We start from the raw sequence: 24,880 nt of genomic DNA, 5'->3' as shown, positions 1-24,880 counted from the left end.
TGATATTTATGAATACACTTGACAGAAAAAGATTTGGTCATAAGTCATGAAAGTGGTCCCACCGAGATTTGAACTCGGATCCTTGGATTCAAAGTCCAAAGTGCTAACCATTACACCACGGAACCTCCCATGTAACAGGGGAGCAAATTGCTGCAGCAATGTGGACATTTCACATTTTTTATGTTCTACAGTCAAAGACAAACAGAATTGTATTACTTTTCTATTCTGTTCAACTTTTGCCCATTGAACTATGTTAGGGAAGTATGTTGCACAAAGGACTCAAGTAACGCTATGACTCTGTTGAACAGTACTTTTTATGTGAGATAAGATTTTGCAATAAAAATTAAGATTTCCCTGTGAATGCAATCTCTTCTGTCAAAACGGAAAGCTCAACCTGGTACAGGTGGGTTGATAGTGTTATGCTTGTCAATCTGGACTCTGAAAACAGGGATCTAAGTACAAAGCTCAGTGGGACTTATCTAAACTTTACGATTTTGTTTCCATTCAGTTCTTAGAAGTATTAATTGGAAAAACATCTCATTTACTTATAAACTTGTACGTATCAACTTATATGTATGTATCTCCCTATATATCGCTATATGTCTATGTATATTTATCGGAAAATATAAATATATACATTATAAAAATACACATAATTAATAGAGGTGAAAATAATGAACAGTTGTTGCCTCTCCGCATTTGAAACATGAGCGCCTTCTCCTTCCTCTTCTATATGTCCTGAAATTGAGATAGTCACTTTTTAATCAATTTTGATCTAACAACATAGTTGATTTGTACAAAGCATATCATACGATCTGTGAATAATTTAAAAAAAGAAAATTAGATCAGTACCTTTGAGGCCTCCAAGCAAAAGCTTATATTTCATGATTGCAGATCGACTGTTGAAAATCAGCATGAGAAATGTTTTATTTCACAACTTCCATACTAATATACAAAAAACATTTCTACTATCTGAATGATACCGTCACTGTGGTTCTCTTGGTTTCATTTAAGAAAACATCTCTTTCAAAATGTGCTATATTCGCCTTATCAATAGTGTGGAAATCTTCAAAAAGGTATGCTGGGAATCAGCCCTCTGAAATGCATTTGAGAAAAACAGGATAGGATTTTGTAATGTCACACTATTTTGTCTAGGAATGTGATGTAAAAGTATTATAAAGTTCGTATTTCTGTCAAGCTGTTGGACATTTTGAAAGGAGTCAATATTTGTCTCTTTCAACCTGCTGGTGTTGGATTGGAGCTATCAATAAACAAAGATGACAGAAATGGAAAAGGTCAAGAGTAGTAAAGAAGTACCTCAAAGAATTGGACTGGTACCTTTGCATGCAAAGTCCAAAGTGCCAACCATTGCTCTTTGGAGCCACCCATGTGAGAGACAGAGAAATGGATGTAGTAGTTTGGAAATGTAGAATGTTTTAATATTCTTCAGTCAAAGATGATCATTATTTTGTAAATTGCATGTCCTGATAAACGTTTGCACATTTAACACTGTTATGGAGAATGTAGCTGAAAAGAATCAAATCACATTATCACTCTTTACACTATGAGCATTCAACTGAGATATCTTTTCATCAATGTAAGAAAAGCCCCCGCACTGATGCGCTCTCTTTTGTCTCAATGGAAAAAGCCCTCATGTATGGTGGGGTTCCATGGTGTAATGGTTAGCACTCTGGACTCTGAATCCAGCGATCCGAGTTCAAATCTCGGTGGGACCTGCTTGAATTATAAGATTTAATATTTCACTAATTTCTTAGAATTTGGACTTGGAAAAACATAACGTCAAAGCTTTATACTGAAACTTATCAACGTATAAGTATGTATACATGGCTATATCCATCTAGATAGCGATAATACAATATAAAGAAATGAATTAATCATAAACATAAGTACAGAAGCTGAAAACTAAAAACTGTTCTTTCCCATCCACAATTTGAGCAAGAGGTTCTTTTTCTTTCTCATCTGTATGATCAGTAATAAGATAGTTAATTTTGCTGATTTCTTATCTGACAACATTCTTGACTTACACAGTGCATTTAATTGTGCATTTCTTTGAAAGAGGAATTCAGATTAATACATCTGACATGTCTTTCAAAAGATTCTACATCATGGTTATGGATTTACTTTAGAAAAACAGAGTGTAAATATCTGTGTGTCTGAATTTCAAGATTGTTATTTAAAAGTTCATCTCTTCTGCCCCCAAAATACACAATTTGATTCCTCAAGTTTTCTTTTAATGAAGGCTTTCCAATTAAAAAAGTTCCTTGTTCCCCTTATCAATAACAGTAAGATTTAAACAAGTAATATCTTGCATCAGCCCCTTGTGATGAGTTTGAGAAAACAGAGTCAGCTCACAAAATGTCTCATTATTTTGAGCCATTTAATTTCCATGTTTTCTAAAAGTTCTATAATTTGCTCACATCAAATAGACTTTTAAAATACAATCAATACATTAATGTTTCACTCTACCCGTGTTAGATTTATGATATTTATGAATACACTTGACAGAAAAAGATTTGGTCATAAGTCATGAAAGTGGTCCCACCGAGATTTGAACTCGGATCCTTGGATTCAAAGTCCAAAGTGCTAACCATTACACCATGGAACCTCCCATGTGACAGGGGAGCAAATTGCTGCAGCAATGTGGACATTTCACATTTTTTATGTTCTACAGTCAAAGACAAACAGAATTGTATTACTTTTCTATTCTGTTCAACTTTTGCCCATTGAACTATGTTAGGGAAGTATGTTGCACAAAGGACTCAAGTAACGCCATGACTCTGTTGAACAGTACTTTTTATGTGAGATAAGATTTTGCAATAAAAATTAGGATTTCCCTGTGAATGCAATCTCTTCTGTCAAAACGGAAAGCTCAACCTGGTACAGGTGGGTTGATAGTGTTATGCTTGTCAATCTGGACTCTGAAAACAGGGATCTAAGTACAAAGCTCAGTGGGACTTATCTAAACTTTACGATTTTGTTTCCATTCAGTTCTTAGAAGTATTAATTGGAAAAACATCTCATTTACTTATAAACTTGTACGTATCAACTTATATGTATGTATCTCCCTATATATCGCTATATGTCTATGTATATTTATCGGAAAATATAAATATATACATTATAAAAATACATATAATTAATAGAGGTGAAAATAATGAACAGTTGTTGCCTCTCCGCATTTGAAACATGAGCGCCTTCTCCTTCCTCTTCTATATGTCCTGAAATTGAGATAGTCACTTTTTAATCAATTTTGATCTAACAACATAGTTGATTTGTACAAAGCATATCATACGATCTGTGAATAATTTTAAAAAAGAAAATTAGATCAGTGACTTTGAGGCCTCCAAGCAAAAGCTTATATTTCATGATTGCAGATCGACTGTTGAAAATCAGCATGAGAAATGTTTTATTTCACAACTTCCATACTAATATACAAAAAACATTTCTACTATCTGAATGATACCGTCACTGTGGTTCTCTTGGTTTCATTTAAGAAAACATCTCTTTCAAAATGTGCTATATTCGCCTTATCAATAGTGTGGAAATCTTCAAAAAGGTATGCTGGGAATCAGCCCTCTGAAATGCATTTGAGAAAAACAGGATAGGATTTTGTAATGTCACACTATTTTGTCTAGGAATGTGATGTAAAAGTATTATAAAGTTCGTATTTCTGTAACTTGTTCAAGCTGTTGGACATTTTGAAAGGAGTAAATATTTGTCTCTTTCAACCTGCTGGTGTTGGATTGGAGCTATCAATAAACAAAGATGACAGAAATGGAAAAGGTCAAGAGTAGTAAAGAAGTACCTCAAAGAATTGGACTGGTACCTTTGCATGCAAAGTCCAAAGTGCCAACCATTGCTCTTTGGAGCCACCCATGTGAGAGACAGAGAAATGGATGTAGTAGTTTGGAAATGTAGAATGTTTTAATATTCTTCAGTCAAAGATGATCATTATTTTGTAAATTGCATGTCCTGATAAACGTTTGCACATTTAACACTGTTATGGAGAATGTAGCTGAAAAGAATCAAATCACATTATCGCTCTTTACACTATGAGCATTCAACTGAGATATCTTTTCATCAATGTAAGAAAAGCCCCCGCACTGATGCGCTCTCTTTTGTCTCAATGGAAAAAGCCCTCATGTATGGCGGGGTTCCATGGTGTAATGGTTAGCACTCTGGACTCTGAATCCAGCGATCCGAGTTCCAATCTCGGTGGGACCTGCTTGATTTATGAGATTTAATATTTCACTAATTTCTTAGAAATTGGACTTGGAAAAACATAACGTCAAAGCTTTATACTGAAACTTATCAACGTATAAGTATGTATACATGGCTATATCCATCTAGATAGCGATAATACAATATAAATAAATGAATTAATCATAAACATAAGTACAGAAGCTGAAAACTAAAAACTGTTCTTTCCCATCCACAATTTGAGCAAGAGGTTCTTTTTCTTTCTCATCTGTATGATCAGTAATAAGATAGTTAATTTTGCTGATTTCTTATCTGACAACATTCTTGACTTACACAGTGCATTTAATTGTGCATTTCTTTGAAAGAGGAATTCAGATTAATACATCTGACATGTCTTTCAAAAGATTCTACTTCATGGTTATGGATTTACTTTAGAAAAACAGAGTGTAAATATCTGTGTGTCTGAATTTCAAGATTGTTATTTAAAAGTTCATCTCTTCTGCCCCCAAAATACACAATTTGATTCCTCAAGTTTTCTTTTAATGAAGGCTTTCCAATTAAAAAAGTTCCTTGTTCCCCTTATCAATAACAGTAAGATTTAAACAAGTAATATCTTGCATCAGCCCCTTGTGATGAGTTTGAGAAAACAGAGTCAGCTCACAAAATGTCTCATTATTTTGAGCCATTTAATTTCCATGTTTTCTAAAAGTTCTATAATTTGCTCACATCAAATAGACTTTTAAAATACAATCAATACATTAATGTTTCACTCTACCCGTGTTAGATTTATGATATTTATGAATACACTTGCCAGAAAAAGGTTTGGTCATAAGTCATGAAAGTGGTCCCACCGAGATTTGAACTCGGATCCTTGGATTCAAAGTCCAAAGTGCTAACCATTACACCATGGAACCTCCCATGTGACAGGGGAGCAAATTGCTGCAGCAATGTGGACATTTCACATTTTTTATGTTCTACAGTCAAAGACAAACAGAATTGTATTACTTTTCTATTCTGTTCAACTTTTGCCCATTGAACTATGTTAGGGAAGTATGTTGCACAAAGGACTCAAGTAACGCTATGACTCTGTTGAACAGTACTTTTTATGTGAGATAAGATTTTGCAATAAAAATTAAGATTTCCCTGTGAATGCAATCTCTTCTGTCAAAACGGAAAGCTCAACCTGGTACAGGTGGGTTGATAGTGTTATGCTTGTCAATCTGGACTCTGAAAACAGGGATCTAAGTACAAAGCTCAGTGGGACTTATCTAAACTTTACGATTTTGTTTCCATTCAGTTCTTAGAAGTATTAATTGGAAAAACATCTCATTTACTTATAAACTTGTACGTATCAACTTATATGTATGTATCTCCCTATATATCGCTATATGTCTATGTATATTTATCGGAAAATATAAATATATACATTATAAAAATACATATAATTAATAGAGGTGAAAATAATGAACAGTTGTTGCCTCTCCGCATTTGAAACATGAGCGCCTTCTCCTTCCTCTTCTATATGTCCTGAAATTGAGATAGTCACTTTTTAATCAATTTTGATCTAACAACATAGTTGATTTGTACAAAGCATATCATACGATCTGTGAATAATTTTAAAAAAGAAAATTAGATCAGTACCTTTGAGGCCTCCAAGCAAAAGCTTATATTTCATGATTGCAGATCGACTGTTGAAAATCAGCATGAGAAATGTTTTATTTCACAACTTCCATACTAATATACAAAAAACATTTCTACTATCTGAATGATACCGTCACTGTGGTTCTCTTGTTTTCATTTAAGAAAACATCTCTTTCAAAATGTGCTATATTCGCCTTATCAATAGTGTGGAAATCTTCAAAAAGGTATGCTGGGAATCAGCCCTCTGAAATGCATTTGAGAAAAACAGGATAGGATTTTGTAATGTCACACTATTTTGTCTAGGAATGTGATGTAAAAGTATTATAAAGTTCGTATTTCTGTAACTTGTTCAAGCTGTTGGACAATTTGAAAGGAGTCAATATTTGTCTCTTTCAACCTGCTGGTGTTGGATTGGAGCTATCAATAAACAAAGATGACAGAAATGGAAAAGGTCAAGAGTAGTAAAGAAGTACCTCAAAGAATTGGACTGGTACCTTTGCATGCAAAGTCCAAAGTGCCAACCATTGCTCTTTGGAGCCACCCATGTGAGAGACAGAGAAATGGATGTAGTAGTTTGGAAATGTAGAATGTTTTAATATTCTTCAGTCAAAGATGATCATTATTTTGTAAATTGCATGTCCTGATAAACGTTTGCACATTTAACACTGTTATGGAGAATGTAGCTGAAAAGAATCAAATCACATTATCGCTCTTTACACTATGAGCATTCAACTGAGATATCTTTTCATCAATGTAAGAAAAGCCCCCGCACTGATGCGCTCTCTTTTGTCTCAATGGAAAAAGCCCTCATGTATGGTGGGGTTCCATGGTGTAATGGTTAGCACTCTGGACTCTGAATCCAGCGATCCGAGTTCAAATCTCGGTGGGACCTGCTTGAATTATGAGATTTAATATTTCACTAATTTCTTAGAATTTGGACTTGGAAAAACATAACGTCAAAGCTTTATACTGAAACTTATCAACGTATAAGTATGTATACATGGCTATATCCATCTAGATAGCGATAATACAATATAAAGAAATGAATTAATCATAAACATAAGTACAGAAGCTGAAAACTAAAAACTGTTCTTTCCCATCCACAATTTGAGCAAGAGGTTCTTTTTCTTTCTCATCTGTATGATCAGTAATAAGATAGTTAATTTTGCTGATTTCTTATCTGACAACATTCTTGACTTACACAGTGCATTTAATTGTGCATTTCTTTGAAAGAGGAATTCAGATTAATACATCTGACATGTCTTTCAAAAGATTCTACTTCATGGTTATGGATTTACTTTAGAAAAACAGAGTGTAAATATCTGTGTGTCTGAATTTCAAGATTGTTATTTAAAAGTTCATCTCTTCTGCCCCCAAAATACACAATTTGATTCCTCAAGTTTTCTTTTAATGAAGGCTTTCCAATTAAAAAAGTTCCTTGTTCCCCTTATCAATAACAGTAAGATTTAAACAAGTAATATCTTGCATCAGCCCCTTGTGATGAGTTTGAGAAAACAGAGTCAGCTCACAAAATGTCTCATTATTTTGAGCCATTTAATTTCCATGTTTTCTAAAAGTTCTATAATTTGCTCACATCAAATAGACTTTTAAAATACAATCAATACATTAATGTTTCACTCTACCCGTGTTAGATTTATGATATTTATGAATACACTTGACAGAAAAAGATTTGGTCATAAGTCATGAAAGTGGTCCCACCGAGATTTGAACTCGGATCCTTGGATTCAAAGTCCAAAGTGCTAACCATTACACCATGGAACCTCCCATGTGACAGGGGAGCAAATTGCTGCAGCAATGTGGACATTTCACATTTTTTATGTTCTACAGTCAAAGACAAACAGAATTGTATTACTTTTCTATTCTGTTCAACTTTTGCCCATTGAACTATGTTAGGGAAGTATGTTGCACAAAGGACTCAAGTAACGCTATGACTCTGTTGAACAGTACTTTTTATGTGAGATAAGATTTTGCAATAAAAATTAAGATTTCCCTGTGAATGCAATCTCTTCTGTCAAAACGGAAAGCTCAACCTGGTACAGGTGGGTTGATGGTGTTATGCTTGTCAATCTGCACTCTGAAAACAGGGATCTAAGTACAAAGCTCAGTGGGACTTATCTAAACTTTACAATTTTGTTTCCATTCAGTTCTTAGAAGTATTAATTGGAAAAACATCTCATTTACTTATAAACTTGTACGTATCAACTTATATGTATGTATCTCCCTATATATCGCTATATTTCTATGTATATTTATCGGAAAATATAAATATATACATTATAAAAATACATATAATTAATAGAGGTGAAAATAATGAACAGTTGTTGCCTCTCCGCATTTGAAACATGAGCGCCTTCTCCTTCCTCTTCTATATGTCCTGAAATTGAGATAGTCACTTTTTAATCAATTTTGATCTAACAACATAGTTGATTTGTACAAAGCATATCATACGATCTGTGAATAATTTTAAAAAAGAAAATTAGATCAGTGCCTTTGAGGCCTCCAAGCAAAAGCTTATATTTCATGATTGCAGATCGACTGTTGAAAATCAGCATGAGAAATGTTTTATTTCACAACTTCCATACTAATATACAAAAAACATTTCTACTATCTGAATGATACCGTCACTGTGGTTCTCTTGGTTTCATTTAAGAAAACATCTCTTTCAAAATGTGCTATATTCGCCTTATCAATAGTGTGGAAATCTTCAAAAAGGTATGCTGGGAATCAGCCCTCTGAAATGCATTTGAGAAAAACAGGATAGGATTTTGTAATGTCACACTATTTTGTCTAGGAATGTGATGTAAAAGTATTATAAAGTTCGTATTTCTGTAACTTGTTCAAGCTGTTGGACATTTTGAAAGGAGTAAATATTTGTCTCTTTCAACCTGCTGGTGTTGGATTGGAGCTATCAATAAACAAAGATGACAGAAATGGAAAAGGTCAAGAGTAGTAAAGAAGTACCTCAAAGAATTGGACTGGTACCTTTGCATGCAAAGTCCAAAGTGCCAACCATTGCTCTTTGGAGCCACCCATGTGAGAGACAGAGAAATGGATGTAGTAGTTTGGAAATGTAGAATGTGTTAATATTCTTCAGTCAAAGATGATCATTATTTTGTAAATTGCATGTCCTGATAAACGTTTGCACATTTAACACTGTTATGGAGAATGTAGCTGAAAAGAATCAAATCACATTATCGCTCTTTACACTATGAGCATTCAACTGAGATATCTTTTCATCAATGTAAGAAAAGCCCCCGCACTGATGCGCTCTCTTTTGTCTCAATGGAAAAAGCCCTCATGTATGGCGGGGTTCCATGGTGTAATGGTTAGCACTCTGGACTCTGAATCCAGCGATCCGAGTTCCAATCTCGGTGGGACCTGCTTGATTTATGCGATTTAATATTTCACTAATTTCTTAGAAATTGGACTTGGAAAAACATAACGTCAAAGCTTTATACTGAAACTTATCAACGTATAAGTATGTATACATGGCTATATCCATCTAGATAGCGATAATACAATATAAATAAATGAATTAATCATAAACATAAGTACAGAAGCTGAAAACTAAAAACTGTTCTTTCCCATCCACAATTTGAGCAAGAGGTTCTTTTTCTTTCTCATCTGTATGATCAGTAATAAGATAGTTAATTTTGCTGATTTCTTATCTGACAACATTCTTGACTTACACAGTGCATTTAATTGTGCATTTCTTTGAAAGAGGAATTCAGATTAATACATCTGACATGTCTTTCAAAAGATTCTACTTCATGGTTATGGATTTACTTTAGAAAAACAGAGTGTAAATATCTGTGTGTCTGAATTTCAAGATTGTTATTTAAAAGTTCATCTCTTCTGCCCCCAAAATACACAATTTGATTCCTCAAGTTTTCTTTTAATGAAGGCTTTCCAATTAAAAAAGTTCCTTGTTCCCCTTATCAATAACAGTAAGATTTAATCAAGTAATATCTTGCATCAGCCCCTTGTGATGAGTTTGAGAAAACAGAGTCAGCTCACAAAATGTCTCATTATTTTGAGCCATTTAATTTCCATGTTTTCTAAAAGTTCTATAATTTGCTCACATCAAATAGACTTTTAAAATACAATCAATACATTAATGTTTCACTCTACCCGTGTTAGATTTATGATATTTATGAATACACTTGACAGAAAAAGGTTTGGTCATAAGTCATGAAAGTGGTCCCACCGAGATTTGAACTCGGATCCTTGGATTCAAAGTCCAAAGTGCTAACCATTACACCATGGAACCTCCCACGTGACAGGGGAGCAAATTGCTGCAGCAATGTGGACATTTCACATTTTTTATGTTCTACAGTCAAAGACAAACAGAATTGTATTACTTTTCTATTCTGTTCAACTTTTGCCCATTGAACTATGTTAGGGAAGTATGTTGCACAAAGGACTCAAGTAACGCTATGACTCTGTTGAACAGTACTTTTTATGTGAGATAAGATTTTGCAATAAAAATTAAGATTTCCCTGTGAATGCAATCTCTTCTGTCAAAACGGAAAGCTCAACCTGGTACAGGTGGGTTGATAGTGTTATGCTTGTCAATCTGGACTCTGAAAACAGGGATCTAAGTACAAAGCTCAGTGGGACTTATCTAAACTTTACGATTTTGTTTCCATTCAGTTCTTAGAAGTATTAATTGGAAAAACATCTCATTTACTTATAAACTTGTACGTATCAACTTATATGTATGTATCTCCCTATATATCGCTATATGTCTATGTATATTTATCGGAAAATATAAATATATACATTATAAAAATACATATAATTAATAGAGGTGAAAATAATGAACAGTTGTTGCCTCTCCGCATTTGAAACATGAGCGCCTTCTCCTTCCTCTTCTATATGTCCTGAAATTGAGATAGTCACTTTTTAATCAATTTTGATCTAACAACATAGTTGATTTGTACAAAGCATATCATACGATCTGTGAATAATTTTAAAAAAGAAAATTAGATCAGTACCTTTGAGGCCTCCAAGCAAAAGCTTATATTTCATGATTGCAGATCGACTGTTGAAAATCAGCATGAGAAATGTTTTATTTCACAACTTCCATACTAATATACAAAAAACATTTCTACTATCTGAATGATACCGTCACTGTGGTTCTCTTGTTTTCATTTAAGAAAACATCTCTTTCAAAATATGCTATATTCGCCTTATCAATAGTGTGGAAATCTTCAAAAAGGTATGCTGGGAATCAGCCCTCTGAAATGCATTTGAGAAAAACAGGATAGGATTTTGTAATGTCACACTATTTTGTCTAGGAATGTGATGTAAAAGTATTATAAAGTTCGTATTTCTGTAACTTGTTCAAGCTGTTGGACATTTTGAAAGGAGTCAATATTTGTCTCTTTCAACCTGCTGGTGTTGGATTGGAGCTATCAATAAACAAAGATGACAGAAATGGAAAAGGTCAAGAGTAGTAAAGAAGTACCTCAAAGAATTGGACTGGTACCTTTGCATGCAAAGTCCAAAGTGCCAACCATTGCTCTTTGGAGCCACCCATGTGAGAGACAGAGAAATGGATGTAGTAGTTTGGAAATGTAGAATGTTTTAATATTCTTCAGTCAAAGATGATCATTATTTTGTAAATTGCATGTCCTGATAAACGTTTGCACATTTAACACTGTTATGGAGAATGTAGCTGAAAAGAATCAAATCACATTATCGCTCTTTACACTATGAGCATTCAACTGAGATATCTTTTCATCAATGTAAGAAAAGCCCCCGCACTGATGCGCTCTCTTTTGTCTCAATGGAAAAAGCCCTCATGTATGGTGGGGTTCCATGGTGTAATGGTTAGCACTCTGGACTCTGAATCCAGCGATCCGAGTTCAAATCTCGGTGGGACCTGCTTGAATTATGAGATTTAATATTTCACTAATTTCTTAGAATTTGGACTTGGAAAAACATAACGTCAAAGCTTTATACTGAAACTTATCAACGTATAAGTATGTATACATGGCTATATCCATCTAGATAGCGATAATACAATATAAAGAAATGAATTAATCATAAACATAAGTACAGAAGCTGAAAACTAAAAACTGTTCTTTCCCATCCACAATTTGAGCAAGAGGTTCTTTTTCTTTCTCATCTGTATGATCAGTAATAAGATAGTTAATTTTGCTGATTTCTTATCTGACAACATTCTTGACTTACACAGTGCATTTAATTGTGCATTTATTTGAAAGAGGAATTCAGATTAATACATCTGACATGTCTTTCAAAAGATTCTACTTCATGGTTATGGATTTACTTTAGAAAAACAGAGTGTAAATATCTGTGTGTCTGAATTTCAAGATTGTTATTTAAAAGTTCATCTCTTCTGCCCCCAAAATACACAATTTGATTCCTCAAGTTTTCTTTTAATGAAGGCTTTCCAATTAAAAAAGTTCCTTGTTCCCCTTATCAATAACAGTAAGATTTAAACAAGTAATATCTTGCATCAGCCCCTTGTGATGAGTTTGAGAAAACAGAGTCAGCTCACAAAATGTCTCATTATTTTGAGCCATTTAATTTCCATGTTTTCTAAAAGTTCTATAATTTGCTCACATCAAATAGACTTTTAAAATACAATCAATACATTAATGTTTCACTCTACCCGTGTTAGATTTATGATATTTATGAATACACTTGACAGAAAAAGATTTTGTCATAAGTCATGAAAGTGGTCCCACCGAGATTTGAACTCGGATCCTTGGATTCAAAGTCCAAAGTGCTAACCATTACACCATGGAACCTCCCATGTGACAGGGGAGCAAATTGCTGCAGCAATGTGGACATTTCACATTTTTTATGTTCTACAGTCAAAGACAAACAGAATGGTATTACTTTTCTATTCTGTTCAACTTTTGCCCATTGAACTATGTTAGGGAAGTATGTTGCACAAAGGACTCAAGTAACGCTATGACTCTGTTGAACAGTACTTTTTATGTGAGATAAGATTTTGCAATAAAAATTAAGATTTCCCTGTGAATGCAATCTCTTCTGTCAAAACGGAAAGCTCAACCTGGTACAGGTGGGTTGATGGTGTTATGCTTGTCAATCTGCACTCTGAAAACAGGGATCTAAGTACAAAGCTCAGTGGGACTTATCTAAACTTTACGATTTTGTTTCCATTCAGTTCTTAGAAGTATTAATTGGAAAAACATCTCATTTACTTATAAACTTGTACGTATCAACTTATATGTATGTATCTCCCTATATATCGCTATATGTCTATGTATATTTATCGGAAAATATAAATATATACATTATAAAAATACATATAATTAATAGAGGTGAAAATAATGAACAGTTGTTGCCTCTCCGCATTTGAAACATGAGCGCCTTCTCCTTCCTCTTCTATATGTCCTGAAATTGAGATAGTCACTTTTTAATCAATTTTGATCTAACAACATAGTTGATTTGTACAAAGCATATCATACGATCTGTGAATAATTTTAAAAAAGAAAATTAGATCAGTACCTTTGAGGCCTCCAAGCAAAAGCTTATATTTCATGATTGCAGATCGACTGTTGAAAATCAGCATGAGAAATGTTTTATTTCACAACTTCCATACTAATATACAAAAAACATTTCTACTATCTGAATGATACCGTCACTGTGGTTCTCTTGTTTTCATTTAAGAAAACATCTCTTTCAAAATGTGCTATATTCGCCTTATCAATAGTGTGGAAATCTTCAAAAAGGTATGCTGGGAATCAGCCCTCTGAAATGCATTTGAGAAAAACAGGATAGGATTTTGTAATGTCACACTATTTTGTCTAGGAATGTGATGTAAAAGTATTATAAAGTTCGTATTTCTGTAACTTGTTCAAGCTGTTGGACATTTTGAAAGGAGTCAATATTTGTCTCTTTCAACCTGCTGGTGTTGGATTGGAGCTATCAATAAACAAAGATGACAGAAATGGAAAAGGTCAAGAGTAGTAAAGAAGTACCTCAAAGAATTGGACTGGTACCTTTGCATGCAAAGTCCAAAGTGCCAACCATTGCTCTTTGGAGCCACCCATGTGAGAGACAGAGAAATGGATGTAGTAGTTTGGAAATGTAGAATGTTTTAATATTCTTCAGTCAAAGATGATCATTATTTTGTAAATTGCATGTCCTGATAAACGTTTGCACATTTAACACTGTTATGGAGAATGTAGCTGAAAAGAATCAAATCACATTATCGCTCTTTACACTATGAGCATTCAACTGAGATATCTTTTCATCAATGTAAGAAAAGCCCCCGCACTGATGCGCTCTCTTTTGTCTCAATGGAAAAAGCCCTCATGTATGGTGGGGTTCCATGGTGTAATGGTTAGCACTCTGGACTCTGAATCCAGCGATCCGAGTTCAAATCTCGGTGGGACCTGCTTGAATTATGAGATTTAATATTTCACTAATTTCTTAGAATTTGGACTTGGAAAAACATAACGTCAAAGCTTTATACTGAAACTTATCAACGTATAAGTATGTATACATGGCTATATCCATCTAGATAGCGATAATACAATATAAAGAAATGAATTAATCATAAACATAAGTACAGAAGCTGAAAACTAAAAACTGTTCTTTCCCATCCACAATTTGAGCAAGAGGTTCTTTTTCTTTCTCATCTGTATGATCAGTAATAAGATAGTTAATTTTGCTGATTTCTTATCTGACAACATTCTTGACTTACACAGTGCATTTAATTGTGCATTTATTTGAAAGAGGAATTCAGATTAATACATCTGACATGTCTTTCAAAAGATTCTACTTCATGGTTATGGATTTACTTTAGAAAAACAGAGTGTAAATATCTGTGTGTCTGAATTTCAAGATTGTTATTTAAAAGTTCATCTCTTCTGCCCCCAAAATACACAATTTGATTCCTCAAGTTTTCTTTTAATGAAGGCTTTCCAATTAAAAAAGTTCCTTGTTCCCCTTATCAATAACAGTAAGATTTAAACAAGTAATATCTTGCATCAGCCCCTTGTGATGAGTTTGAGAAAACAGAGTCAGCTCACAAAATGTCTCATTATTTTGAGCCATTTAATTTCCATGTTTTCTAAAAGTTCTATAATTTGCTCACATCAAATAGACTTTTAAAATACAATCAATACATTAATGTTTCACTCTACCCGTGTTAGATTTATGATATTTATGAATACACTTGACAGAAAAAGATTTTGTCATAAGTCATGAAAGTGGTCCCACCGAGATTTGAACTCGGATCCTTGGATTCAAAGTCCAAAGTGCTAACCATTACACCATGGAACCTCCCATGTGACAGGGGAGCAAATTGCTGCAGCAATGTGGACATTTCACATTTTTTATGTTCTACAGTCAAAGACAAACAGAATTGTATTACTTTTCTATTCTGTTCAACTTTTGCCCATTGAACTATGTTAGGGAAGTATGTTGCACAAAGGACTCAAGTAACGCTATGACTCTGTTGAACAGTACTTTTTATGTGAGATAAGATTTTGCAATAAAAATTAAGATTTCCCTGTGAATGCAATCTCTTCTGTCAAAACGGAAAGCTCAACCTGGTACAGGTGGGTTGATGGTGTTATGCTTGTCAATCTGCACTCTGAAAACAGGGATCTAAGTACAAAGCTCAGTGGGACTTATCTAAACTTTACGATTTTGTTTCCATTCAGTTCTTAGAAGTATTAATTGGAAAAACATCTCATTTACTTATAAACTTGTACGTATCAACTTATATGTATGTATCTCCCTATATATCGCTATATTTCTATGTATATTTATCGGAAAATATAAATATATACATTATAAAAATACATATAATTAATAGAGGTGAAAATAATGAACAGTTGTTGCCTCTCCGCATTTGAAACATGAGCGCCTTCTCCTTCCTCTTCTATATGTCCTGAAATTGAGATAGTCACTTTTTAATCAATTTTGATCTAACAACATAGTTGATTTGTACAAAGCATATCATACGATCTGTGAATAATTTTAAAAAAGAAAATTAGATCAGTACCTTTGAGGCCTCCAAGCAAAAGCTTATATTTCATGATTGCAGATCGACTGTTGAAAATCAGCATGAGAAATGTTTTATTTCACAACTTCCATACTAATATACAAAAAACATTTCTACTATCTGAATGATACCGTCACTGTGGTTCTCTTGGTTTCATTTAAGAAAACATCTCTTTCAAAATGTGCTATATTCGCCTTATCAATAGTGTGGAAATCTTCAAAAAGGTATGCTGGGAATCAGCCCTCTGAAATGCATTTGAGAAAAACAGGATAGGATTTTGTAATGTCACACTATTTTGTCTAGGAATGTGATGTAAAAGTATTATAAAGTTCGTATTTCTGTAACTTGTTCAAGCTGTTGGACATTTTGAAAGGAGTAAATATTTGTCTCTTTCAACCTGCTGGTGTTGGATTGGAGCTATCAATAAACAAAGATGACAGAAATGGAAAAGGTCAAGAGTAGTAAAGAAGTACCTCAAAGAATTGGACTGGTACCTTTGCATGCAAAGTCCAAAGTGCCAACCATTGCTCTTTGGAGCCACCCATGTGAGAGACAGAGAAATGGATGTAGTAGTTTGGAAATGTAGAATGTTTTAATATTCTTCAGTCAAAGATGATCATTATTTTGTAAATTGCATGTCCTGATAAACGTTTGCACATTTAACACTGTTATGGAGAATGTAGCTGAAAAGAATCAAATCACATTATCGCTCTTTACACTATGAGCATTCAACTGAGATATCTTTTCATCAATGTAAGAAAAGCCCCCGCACTGATGCGCTCTCTTTTGTCTCAATGGAAAAAGCCCTCATGTATGGCGGGGTTCCATGGTGTAATGGTTAGCACTCTGGACTCTGAATCCAGCGATCCGAGTTCCAATCTCGGTGGGACCTGCTTGATTTATGAGATTTAATATTTAACTAATTTCTTAGAAATTGGACTTGGAAAAACATAACGTCAAAGCTTTATACTGAAACTTATCAACGTATAAGTATGTATACATGGCTATATCCATCTAGATAGCGATAATACAATATAAATAAATGAATTAATCATAAACATAAGTACAGAAGCTGAAAACTAAAAACTGTTCTTTCCCATCCACAATTTGAGCAAGAGGTTCTTTTTCTTTCTCATCTGTATGATCAGTAATAAGATAGTTAATTTTGCTGATTTCTTATCTGACAACATATGGCCGAGATACCCGCCACCCCCTCTCAACACACTCCCCAAAAGGAGGGAAACCGGAAACAGTTCTTGAAGTTTTTTGGATGTGGGAGGGAGTGACCCTCCCGGCCGTATTTATTAAAACAAAAAATTAAAACATTAAACGTTTCATGTTATGTACAATTTCATTATCACATTGCGATGTTTGGCTAACCTTAACATATTCTCTAATACAGAGGTTCTCCTAGCCGAACTAGCATCCTACAAAAACATTCTCTAGAAACACTGAAATTGTACATCCTAACGTTTAAGGGCCAACGGCAAGGTCATAACCGGTGTCAAGATCCCTAACCAGACTTACCCCTCCCACTTGGGAGGGGCGACCGCACAGAGGCTTACCTCAAGTGCAACTACTAACAATTTCCCTTGTCTTGACGGGGGCACTTAAGACTCGACGCCATTTAAAGGTCGTTCGAAGACTTGTGTGTGGTATCTAGAAGGTATCGTGGACCTCACCCCACCCCACACAACTTACCGCATCTGCCGTCGCAGATGACACTGGCCCCGGGAAATTCCCCAGGAGGGGGCTGTAACCCCTCCTACAAAGGAAGGGGCCTTGACCGCCTTTCCTTTACTTCCGGCGACCCGCCCTTAGACGGGACCGCCTCCCCATTGAGGGGCCAATGGCCACCTCTCCCGAGCGCTCCCATCCGTGTTGGGTGACGCCCACTCATAGGGATCTACCAATTAGTGCTCACCGATCATGACCTTACCGCCTACCAAAAATAAATACGACAATTCTTACTCAAACCTATGAAAACATTGGTCGCTACGACCGAAAGAACATGCTTAAAAATGCAACACTACATCGAATCATTTTAATCGTAACAATTTACACGATATTCACCATACTTTATTATGATCAACAACAAACTGATACTTTCACAGCCTGTAAACGAAACGGGAAAACACATACTTATACATTCACTTTATTGCACGACGACTTGCTGTCCTCAGGGGCTGGTGGGTGGGTCAAAATTGGCTCTTCGTTCTGTCCCGAGCTCACGTGTAGCGAGGAGGTGCAGCTTCGGAGCACAAGAACAAGAGGACGTCTTCTGGTCTTGCGTCTCTTTTTATCCGTCTTCAGGGCGGGCGGAAACCCGCCCCTGCCTGCCCCTAGGGCGGGGCTGGCTACGTCGGTGTCTAGGCCAGCCCACTCTAGGGCGGGAAAAGGCGCGCCCCGGCTACGCCGCTTCGGGCATACCAGCCGAGACGCGCCTCCCGCCCAAAAATGGCTTCCCGGGGGGATCGAGGCACTCCGCCATACGTTCGGGGGGACCGAGTGGTCGCCCCTTTCCATATGGCCGAGATACCCGCCACCCCCTCTCAACACACTCCCCAAAAGGAGGGAAACCGGAAACAGTTCTTGAAGTTTTTTGGATGTGGGAGGGAGTGACCCTCCCGGCCGTATTTATTAAAACAAAAAATTAAAACATTAAACGTTTCATGTTATGTACAATTTCATTATCACATTGCGATGTTTGGCTAACCTTAACATATTCTCTAATACAGAGGTTCTCCTAGCCGAACTAGCATCCTACAAAAACATTCTCTAGAAACACTGAAATTGTACATCCTAACGTTTAAGGGCCAACGGCAAGGTCATAACCGGTGTCAAGATCCCTAACCAGACTTACCCCTCCCACTTGGGAGGGGCGACCGCACAGAGGCTTACCTCAAGTGCAACTACTAACAATTTCCCTTGTCTTGACGGGGGCACTTAAGACTCGACGCCATTTAAAGGTCGTTCGAAGACTTGTGTGTGGTATCTAGAAGGTATCGTGGACCTCACCCCACCCCACACAACTTACCGCATCTGCCGTCGCAGATGACACTGGCCCCGGGAAATTCCCCAGGAGGGGGCTGTAACCCCTCCTACAAAGGAAGGGGCCTTGACCGCCTTTCCTTTACTTCCGGCGACCCGCCCTTAGACGGGACCGCCTCCCCATTGAGGGGCCAATGGCCACCTCTCCCGAGCGCTCCCATCCGTGTTGGGTGACGCCCACTCATAGGGATCTACCAATTAGTGCTCACCGATCATGACCTTACCGCCACAGGTCCGGATAGTTGACCGGCTATCCGGACCCCCCACAAAACTCCTACCTAAAGGTCATGTTTTAACGATTTTAACCAAGCTAAGAAGTCTCCTAGGAGTAACTCATTGCCCACCCTCGACAAATGCACACCATCCCCCAGATACATACTATCATCATTAATACAACTATGCGAGATCGAATGCAATGTCTTGGAACGGAACAACCTACTCACTTTGTTATTCAGTTTTCTAACAGAATGATTTAAAGCAGGGATCGAGATAGCCCCCCGCCATACTTTTCGTGGGATCATATGAGACCACGCAATTATGCACCCCGGAACTCTCCTCGCTAACCAACTTACCGTGGAAAGCATAGCCTCCAGGAGAAGTCGTCTACCGGTAGTGACCAAATCATTGCCCCCTAAATGCACTATGACTATGGACGGCGGTGACCTCATCCGCTCTAACAAACCCTCAAAGAATGCCTGAAACTGGTCAATACAGAGACCGCCCCTTCCGTAGAAGGACACTCTGTACCCGTATTCCCCAGGTACGTGAATCATGTCACCTGCTTTGAATACGTCTGCGGCCCGTCTCACGTATGAGTGGCCCACGACCCACACCTCGTTTCTCACAGCCGGTGATGTGCGACCGCTGGCCTGGTGTCGGGTCGACTGCACAGTCTGCCCTGCCGCGTAGGCTTGCGCAACTGAAAACAAACAAAGACAAGAAGCGTGAGTACATGATTACAGCTTCACAACATGTGCAATCGCACGTACCTCTTATAACAGTTGGAGGACCAGCGCCCCACACGTTTCACTTGTTCTACATTAAGGCCCCTGGCTGTAGCTTCAGTGGCAGCCCCTATCTGAAAGGAATGGGTCCCAAATTCGCCCGGGTCCAAGCCCGCTGCGGCAATGGCCATTGCAAGCACCCGCTGAAACTGAAACCTCGTCAGCGGGGTGGCGTCTGCATGCCTCAACAATGTCCCCCCCCATGATGCCACCCTTCGTGCTAGGTAGTCTTCTAAGCACTGTACCGGACACATGGATGACCCGGGGGTCCGGCGAATGATCGTGCAGTCCCCCCTCCCATCTTGGTCGGTCTTGGACCTGAGAAAGGAGACAATCATCGCATCGCCCCTGATCTGAACATGTTCCCTGCACAAGCCCCCCGACACATCCTGTTTGTTCCTTGCAACCAGCTCACTAACTCTCATAGCCCCGTGAAATGCCAGCGTAAATGCAGTCCGGAACAAACAGGTCTCGAAAGGAGACGAGCATGTGTTAGGGAGTGAGGCCAGTAACTGGGACAACCTATCTAGACCTATCGGTCGTCTTACGTCTACTCTGCGACCCTCTAGGCGTTGCCACCCACGCAGCGCCTTTTGTACTGTAAAAGACGCTGTCGGGTCCTGGATGCCATGGGCCCTGGCAACAAAGGAAATGGCGGCACGATGCCTTTGGGCCGTAGCCACCGATTTCCCAGCCCTACGTAAAGACATCAGAAAAAGTACTACACACTCTTCCTGACCCCAAAGTCCCCCTCTCTCTGCCCCTAAAAAGGCTAAATAGGCCTGAAACGCCCCTTCATATGCCTTCCTTGTCCTGGGTGCTAGACTCTCTCCCACGAGGTGACGAAGTTCGGGGCACCGAGAGACCAGAGAGCTTCGGGGAAGGGTGCCGGCTCTGGGTCCGCTGAAGGAAGGAAACCCGAGAAAGCCTGCATGTGAAAACGAGACAGTGCATCAGCAGCCTGATTCATCACCCCTGGGACATGTTTTGCTCTGAATATCACGTTCAGTTGCATACACAGTAAGACAATTTCTTTGAGCAGCCTCAAAATCAATTTACAACGGGCTGCCTGACTATTGATGCATTCTACCACGGTCATATTGTCGGACCAGAACACGACAGAATGATTTCTGAACCCCTCTGGCCATGTTCTCAGGGCCACCAGAATGGGAAATAGTTTGAGGAAAGCAATATTACTTGTCAGCCCCTTCTCGTGCCACCATAGGGGCCACTTTTGTGCAGACCATTTTGCGCCAAAGATGGCGCCAAAACCTATGCTTCCTGCTGAATCTGTCCAGAGCCCAAGCTCTTTGGAGGACACGGCTGGCTTGTTCCAGACGACTCGGCCATTGAAGTCCGCCAAAAATGCTAACCAAATCCGCATGTCCTGGCGGACCTCAGCCGATAACCTTGTGCGATGATGACCCTCCTTTAGGCCAACCATCGCTTGGGCAATTGAGCGGGAAAAGGGGCGAGCCATTGGGATCACCCTCAAGGCAAAGTTCAACTTTCCCACTAATTGTTGCAACTGATGCAGTGTAACCTTAGATGCATTTAAACATACTTGGAGGGCTGCCCTGAATTTCAACACTTTGCTAGTTGGTAAACGGAAACACCCCTCCCTTGAGTCCAACTCGATCCCCAAAAACTCGAGGCAAGTCGTGGGACCCATAGTTTTACCCGGTGCCAATGGCACGCCAAAATGACCCATCAACACACAGAATTCAGCCAAAGCCTGGGCACATTCGGGATTTCCGGCGGGGCCAAGGAACAGAAAGTCGTCAAGGTAGTGCATTACATTTCGGAAACCCGTTTTCTTAGTGAACACCCATTGCAGGAAAGTACTGAATTGCTCAAAGTAAGCACATGATATAGAGCATCCCATTGGCATACACCTATCCATGTAAAATGACCCCTGGAACCCGAATCCCAGCAGACGCTGATCGTCTGGGTGTACCGGGAGCAACCGGAACGCGGACTCGATATCTGATTTCGCCAACAACGTCCCGGGCCCCAGGCGATTCAAGATGGCTACTGCCTCATCAAACGATGCGTATCGCACCGAACAAACTTCTGGATCAATTGCGTCGTTCACCGAAAGACCATGTGGAGCAGACAGATTATGGATCAAACGAAACTCACCTGGGTCCTTCTTGGGGACCACCCCTAACGGAGAACAAACAAAATCCGGTACCGGGGGTACACTAAACGGGCCGGCGACCCGTCCCCGGCTAACCTCTTTCTGAATTTTCTCTTGCACTACAGATGTATGTTGTAAAACGGAAAGTTGATTTTTGCACATCCCTATACCCTGAAAGTCCCCCACCGGGATGCGGAAACCATGTGTAAAACCGTTCCGCAGCACCCCGGCAGAAGTACGATCCGGGTATTCGCTGAGCCAGGGAATCATTGCCAAGGTATCAATCGGGGTTGGTAAAGGCGCCCCTCGGCCTAGCTTAGACCTGTTTGGCGCCTCCCTTACCCCCATTCTCACCCGTTCTGGCTCTGCACGATGACTCAGGATGGGACGACCCACACGTACTACATTCGTGTTTGAATTTACACGATCCTGGAGGCCTGGTACATTTCCCTTTGTTGAAATTATAACAGAAACCCTTTCTCCCTGTATTGCCTGCGGGCCTCGACTGGTCGTCGGTGCTCGTACTTGGTCGAAAGGGCGTCCCCACATTTTGGCGGGAGTAATCAACAACATTGCTCCCCACCAATGGCATTCTTAACATTCCCGATTCTTTCATTTTATCCCATGTTACAGAATCGTAACAATCCCAAGTCAAACTCTTGTTATGTTCCTTTTCTTTCCTGAACAGATTGTCATAACAAAACCAATGGTTACCTTGATACGCTGTCGAGTAACCCATGATTCGTGATTGATAAATGGGAAACTCAGGAAGCAACTCGGGCCTACGTCCCCCCAGTATCGATGTAAAAATACCCCACGCATTGCCCCAGTTGCCAATATTCTCATTTACCTTAAAGGCGGCCATTTTTGCGCGCCAAACACTCGGATGCATTAGGTCCTTCTGACTTTTAACATGCTCCACCTCATCATTATCAACAAGCAAGGAGAAAATATTCACGTACTCCCCCGCCCAGATCTTTTCTTTTATAGCTAAAGGCACATGTTGTCCCAATCTCTCTCTACGAGAGGGTGCTGACTCGTCCCTTGCAATCGGCAATGGCCGCTTACCTGAACCGGACGCAGCTTCTGCCGTTTGCAGCTTGTCTATCCCCGCCAACGGCGCAGTCACTTTAGCTGCCTCCCTCTTCTCACGAAGTCCTTTTATCAGCGCCTGTGCCTCGGCAGCCGTGGCGCCATCACTACTATCCCCCAACCACGCTGCTAGCTGTGCTGCCAGCTCGGGGGGCATGTCTTCCTTGGGTGTCGGGGTGACGACAACGGGGATTGGATTCCCCTCCATCGGTACTGGGGTCGGCGCCTCGAGCGGGGCAGAGGGAACCGGGACGTCTCCACCGGCTGGAACCCTTCTCGGCCTCTTAGGTCTCCCTCCAGCCGGCGCAGGGCCCGAACCCTCCTCTCCGTCTCGTTCCGCCAACCGTTTCTTTATGTCGGACACCTCTTTGCAAAGGGCCCGCACCATCTGGTCGGTCGTCATTCTCTTTGCGCCTTTCTTGGGCATCTCTCCGAGGAAGTATCTAGAAGACAAAGAAAAAGATCAAAACGCTCAAAATTGGCTCTTCGTTCTGTCCCGAGCTCACGTGTAGCGAGGAGGTGCAGCTTCGGAGCACAAGAACAAGAGGACGTCTTCTGGTCTTGCGTCTCTTTTTATCCGTCTTCAGGGCGGGCGGAAACCCGCCCCTGCCTGCCCCTAGGGCGGGGCTGGCTACGTCGGTGTCTAGGCCAGCCCACTCTAGGGCGGGAAAAGGCGCGCCCCGGCTACGCCGCTTCGGGCATACCAGCCGAGACGCGCCTCCCGCCCAAAAATGGCTTCCCGGGGGGATCGAGGCACTCCGCCATACGTTCGGGGGGACCGAGTGGTCGCCCCTTTCCATTCTTGACTTACACAGTGCATTTAATTGTGCATTTCTTTGAAAGAGGAATTCAGATTAATACATCTGACATGTCTTTCAAAAGATTCTACTTCATGGTTATGGATTTACTTTAGAAAAACAGAGTGTAAATATCTGTGTGTCTGAATTTCAAGATTGTTATTTAAAAGTTCATCTCTTCTGCCCCCAAAATACACAATTTGATTCCTCAAGTTTTCTTTTAATGAAGGCTTTCCAATTAAAAAAGTTCCTTGTTCCCCTTATCAATAACAGTAAGATTTAAACAAGTAATATCTTGCATCAGCCCCTTGTGATGAGTTTGAGAAAACAGAGTCAGCTCACAAAATGTCTCATTATTTTGAGCCATTTAATTTCCATGTTTTCTAAAAGTTCTATAATTTGCTCACATCAAATAGACTTTTAAAATACAATCAATACATTAATGTTTCACTCTACCCGTGTTAGATTTATGATATTTATGAATACACTTGACAGAAAAAGATTTGGTCATAAGTCATGAAAGTGGTCCCACCGAGATTTGAACTCGGATCCTTGGATTCAAAGTCCAAAGTGCTAACCATTACACCATGGAACCTCCCATGTGACAGGGGAGCAAATTGCTGCAGCAATGTGGACATTTCACATTTTTTATGTTCTACAGTCAAAGACAAACAGAATTGTATTACTTTTCTATTCTGTTCAACTTTTGCCCATTGAACTATGTTAGGGAAGTATGTTGCACAAAGGACTCAAGTAACGCTATGACTCTGTTGAACAGTACTTTTTATGTGAGATAAGATTTTGCAATAAAAATTAAGATTTCCCTGTGAATGCAATCTCTTCTGTCAAAACGGAAAGCTCAACCTGGTACAGGTGGGTTGATAGTGTTATGCTTGTC

The 24,880-nt window shown here is 39.0% G+C and overlaps 15 non-coding genes across 15 annotated transcripts; 7 read left to right on the top strand and 8 right to left on the bottom strand.

Moving 5' to 3' along the window:
* Positions 1–53: 53 nt before the first annotated feature.
* On the bottom strand, positions 54–125 carry TRNAQ-UUG (transfer RNA glutamine (anticodon UUG)). Its single transcript has one exon. It is a non-coding gene; the product is annotated as a tRNA-Gln (tRNA).
* A 1,539-nt stretch (positions 126–1,664) lies between these two features.
* On the top strand, positions 1,665–1,736 carry TRNAQ-CUG (transfer RNA glutamine (anticodon CUG)). Its single transcript has one exon. It is a non-coding gene; the product is annotated as a tRNA-Gln (tRNA).
* Positions 1,737–2,554: 818 nt separating this feature from the next.
* TRNAQ-UUG (transfer RNA glutamine (anticodon UUG)) lies at positions 2,555–2,626 on the bottom strand. The gene has a single exon. It is a non-coding gene; the product is annotated as a tRNA-Gln (tRNA).
* Positions 2,627–4,173: 1,547 nt separating this feature from the next.
* TRNAQ-CUG (transfer RNA glutamine (anticodon CUG)) lies at positions 4,174–4,245 on the top strand. Its single transcript has one exon. It is a non-coding gene; the product is annotated as a tRNA-Gln (tRNA).
* Positions 4,246–5,063: 818 nt separating this feature from the next.
* On the bottom strand, positions 5,064–5,135 carry TRNAQ-UUG (transfer RNA glutamine (anticodon UUG)). The gene has a single exon. It is a non-coding gene; the product is annotated as a tRNA-Gln (tRNA).
* A 1,547-nt stretch (positions 5,136–6,682) lies between these two features.
* TRNAQ-CUG (transfer RNA glutamine (anticodon CUG)) lies at positions 6,683–6,754 on the top strand. Its single transcript has one exon. It is a non-coding gene; the product is annotated as a tRNA-Gln (tRNA).
* An 818-nt stretch (positions 6,755–7,572) lies between these two features.
* On the bottom strand, positions 7,573–7,644 carry TRNAQ-UUG (transfer RNA glutamine (anticodon UUG)). Its single transcript has one exon. It is a non-coding gene; the product is annotated as a tRNA-Gln (tRNA).
* A 1,547-nt stretch (positions 7,645–9,191) lies between these two features.
* TRNAQ-CUG (transfer RNA glutamine (anticodon CUG)) lies at positions 9,192–9,263 on the top strand. Its single transcript has one exon. It is a non-coding gene; the product is annotated as a tRNA-Gln (tRNA).
* An 818-nt stretch (positions 9,264–10,081) lies between these two features.
* Positions 10,082–10,153, bottom strand: TRNAQ-UUG (transfer RNA glutamine (anticodon UUG)). Its single transcript has one exon. It is a non-coding gene; the product is annotated as a tRNA-Gln (tRNA).
* Positions 10,154–11,700: 1,547 nt separating this feature from the next.
* Positions 11,701–11,772, top strand: TRNAQ-CUG (transfer RNA glutamine (anticodon CUG)). The gene has a single exon. It is a non-coding gene; the product is annotated as a tRNA-Gln (tRNA).
* An 818-nt stretch (positions 11,773–12,590) lies between these two features.
* On the bottom strand, positions 12,591–12,662 carry TRNAQ-UUG (transfer RNA glutamine (anticodon UUG)). Its single transcript has one exon. It is a non-coding gene; the product is annotated as a tRNA-Gln (tRNA).
* Positions 12,663–14,209: 1,547 nt separating this feature from the next.
* On the top strand, positions 14,210–14,281 carry TRNAQ-CUG (transfer RNA glutamine (anticodon CUG)). Its single transcript has one exon. It is a non-coding gene; the product is annotated as a tRNA-Gln (tRNA).
* Positions 14,282–15,099: 818 nt separating this feature from the next.
* TRNAQ-UUG (transfer RNA glutamine (anticodon UUG)) lies at positions 15,100–15,171 on the bottom strand. Its single transcript has one exon. It is a non-coding gene; the product is annotated as a tRNA-Gln (tRNA).
* A 1,547-nt stretch (positions 15,172–16,718) lies between these two features.
* TRNAQ-CUG (transfer RNA glutamine (anticodon CUG)) lies at positions 16,719–16,790 on the top strand. Its single transcript has one exon. It is a non-coding gene; the product is annotated as a tRNA-Gln (tRNA).
* Positions 16,791–24,505: 7,715 nt separating this feature from the next.
* Positions 24,506–24,577, bottom strand: TRNAQ-UUG (transfer RNA glutamine (anticodon UUG)). The gene has a single exon. It is a non-coding gene; the product is annotated as a tRNA-Gln (tRNA).
* Between the last annotated feature and the right edge of the window lie 303 nt (positions 24,578–24,880).

Source organism: Lissotriton vulgaris, unplaced genomic scaffold (genome assembly GCF_964263255.1).
Source record: "Lissotriton vulgaris unplaced genomic scaffold, aLisVul1.2 SCAFFOLD_714, whole genome shotgun sequence".
In the NCBI taxonomy this organism is placed as follows: domain Eukaryota; kingdom Metazoa; phylum Chordata; class Amphibia; order Caudata; family Salamandridae; genus Lissotriton; species Lissotriton vulgaris.
Note: the sequence above shows the minus strand (reverse complement) of the source record. Positions and strands in the feature narration are given on the sequence as shown.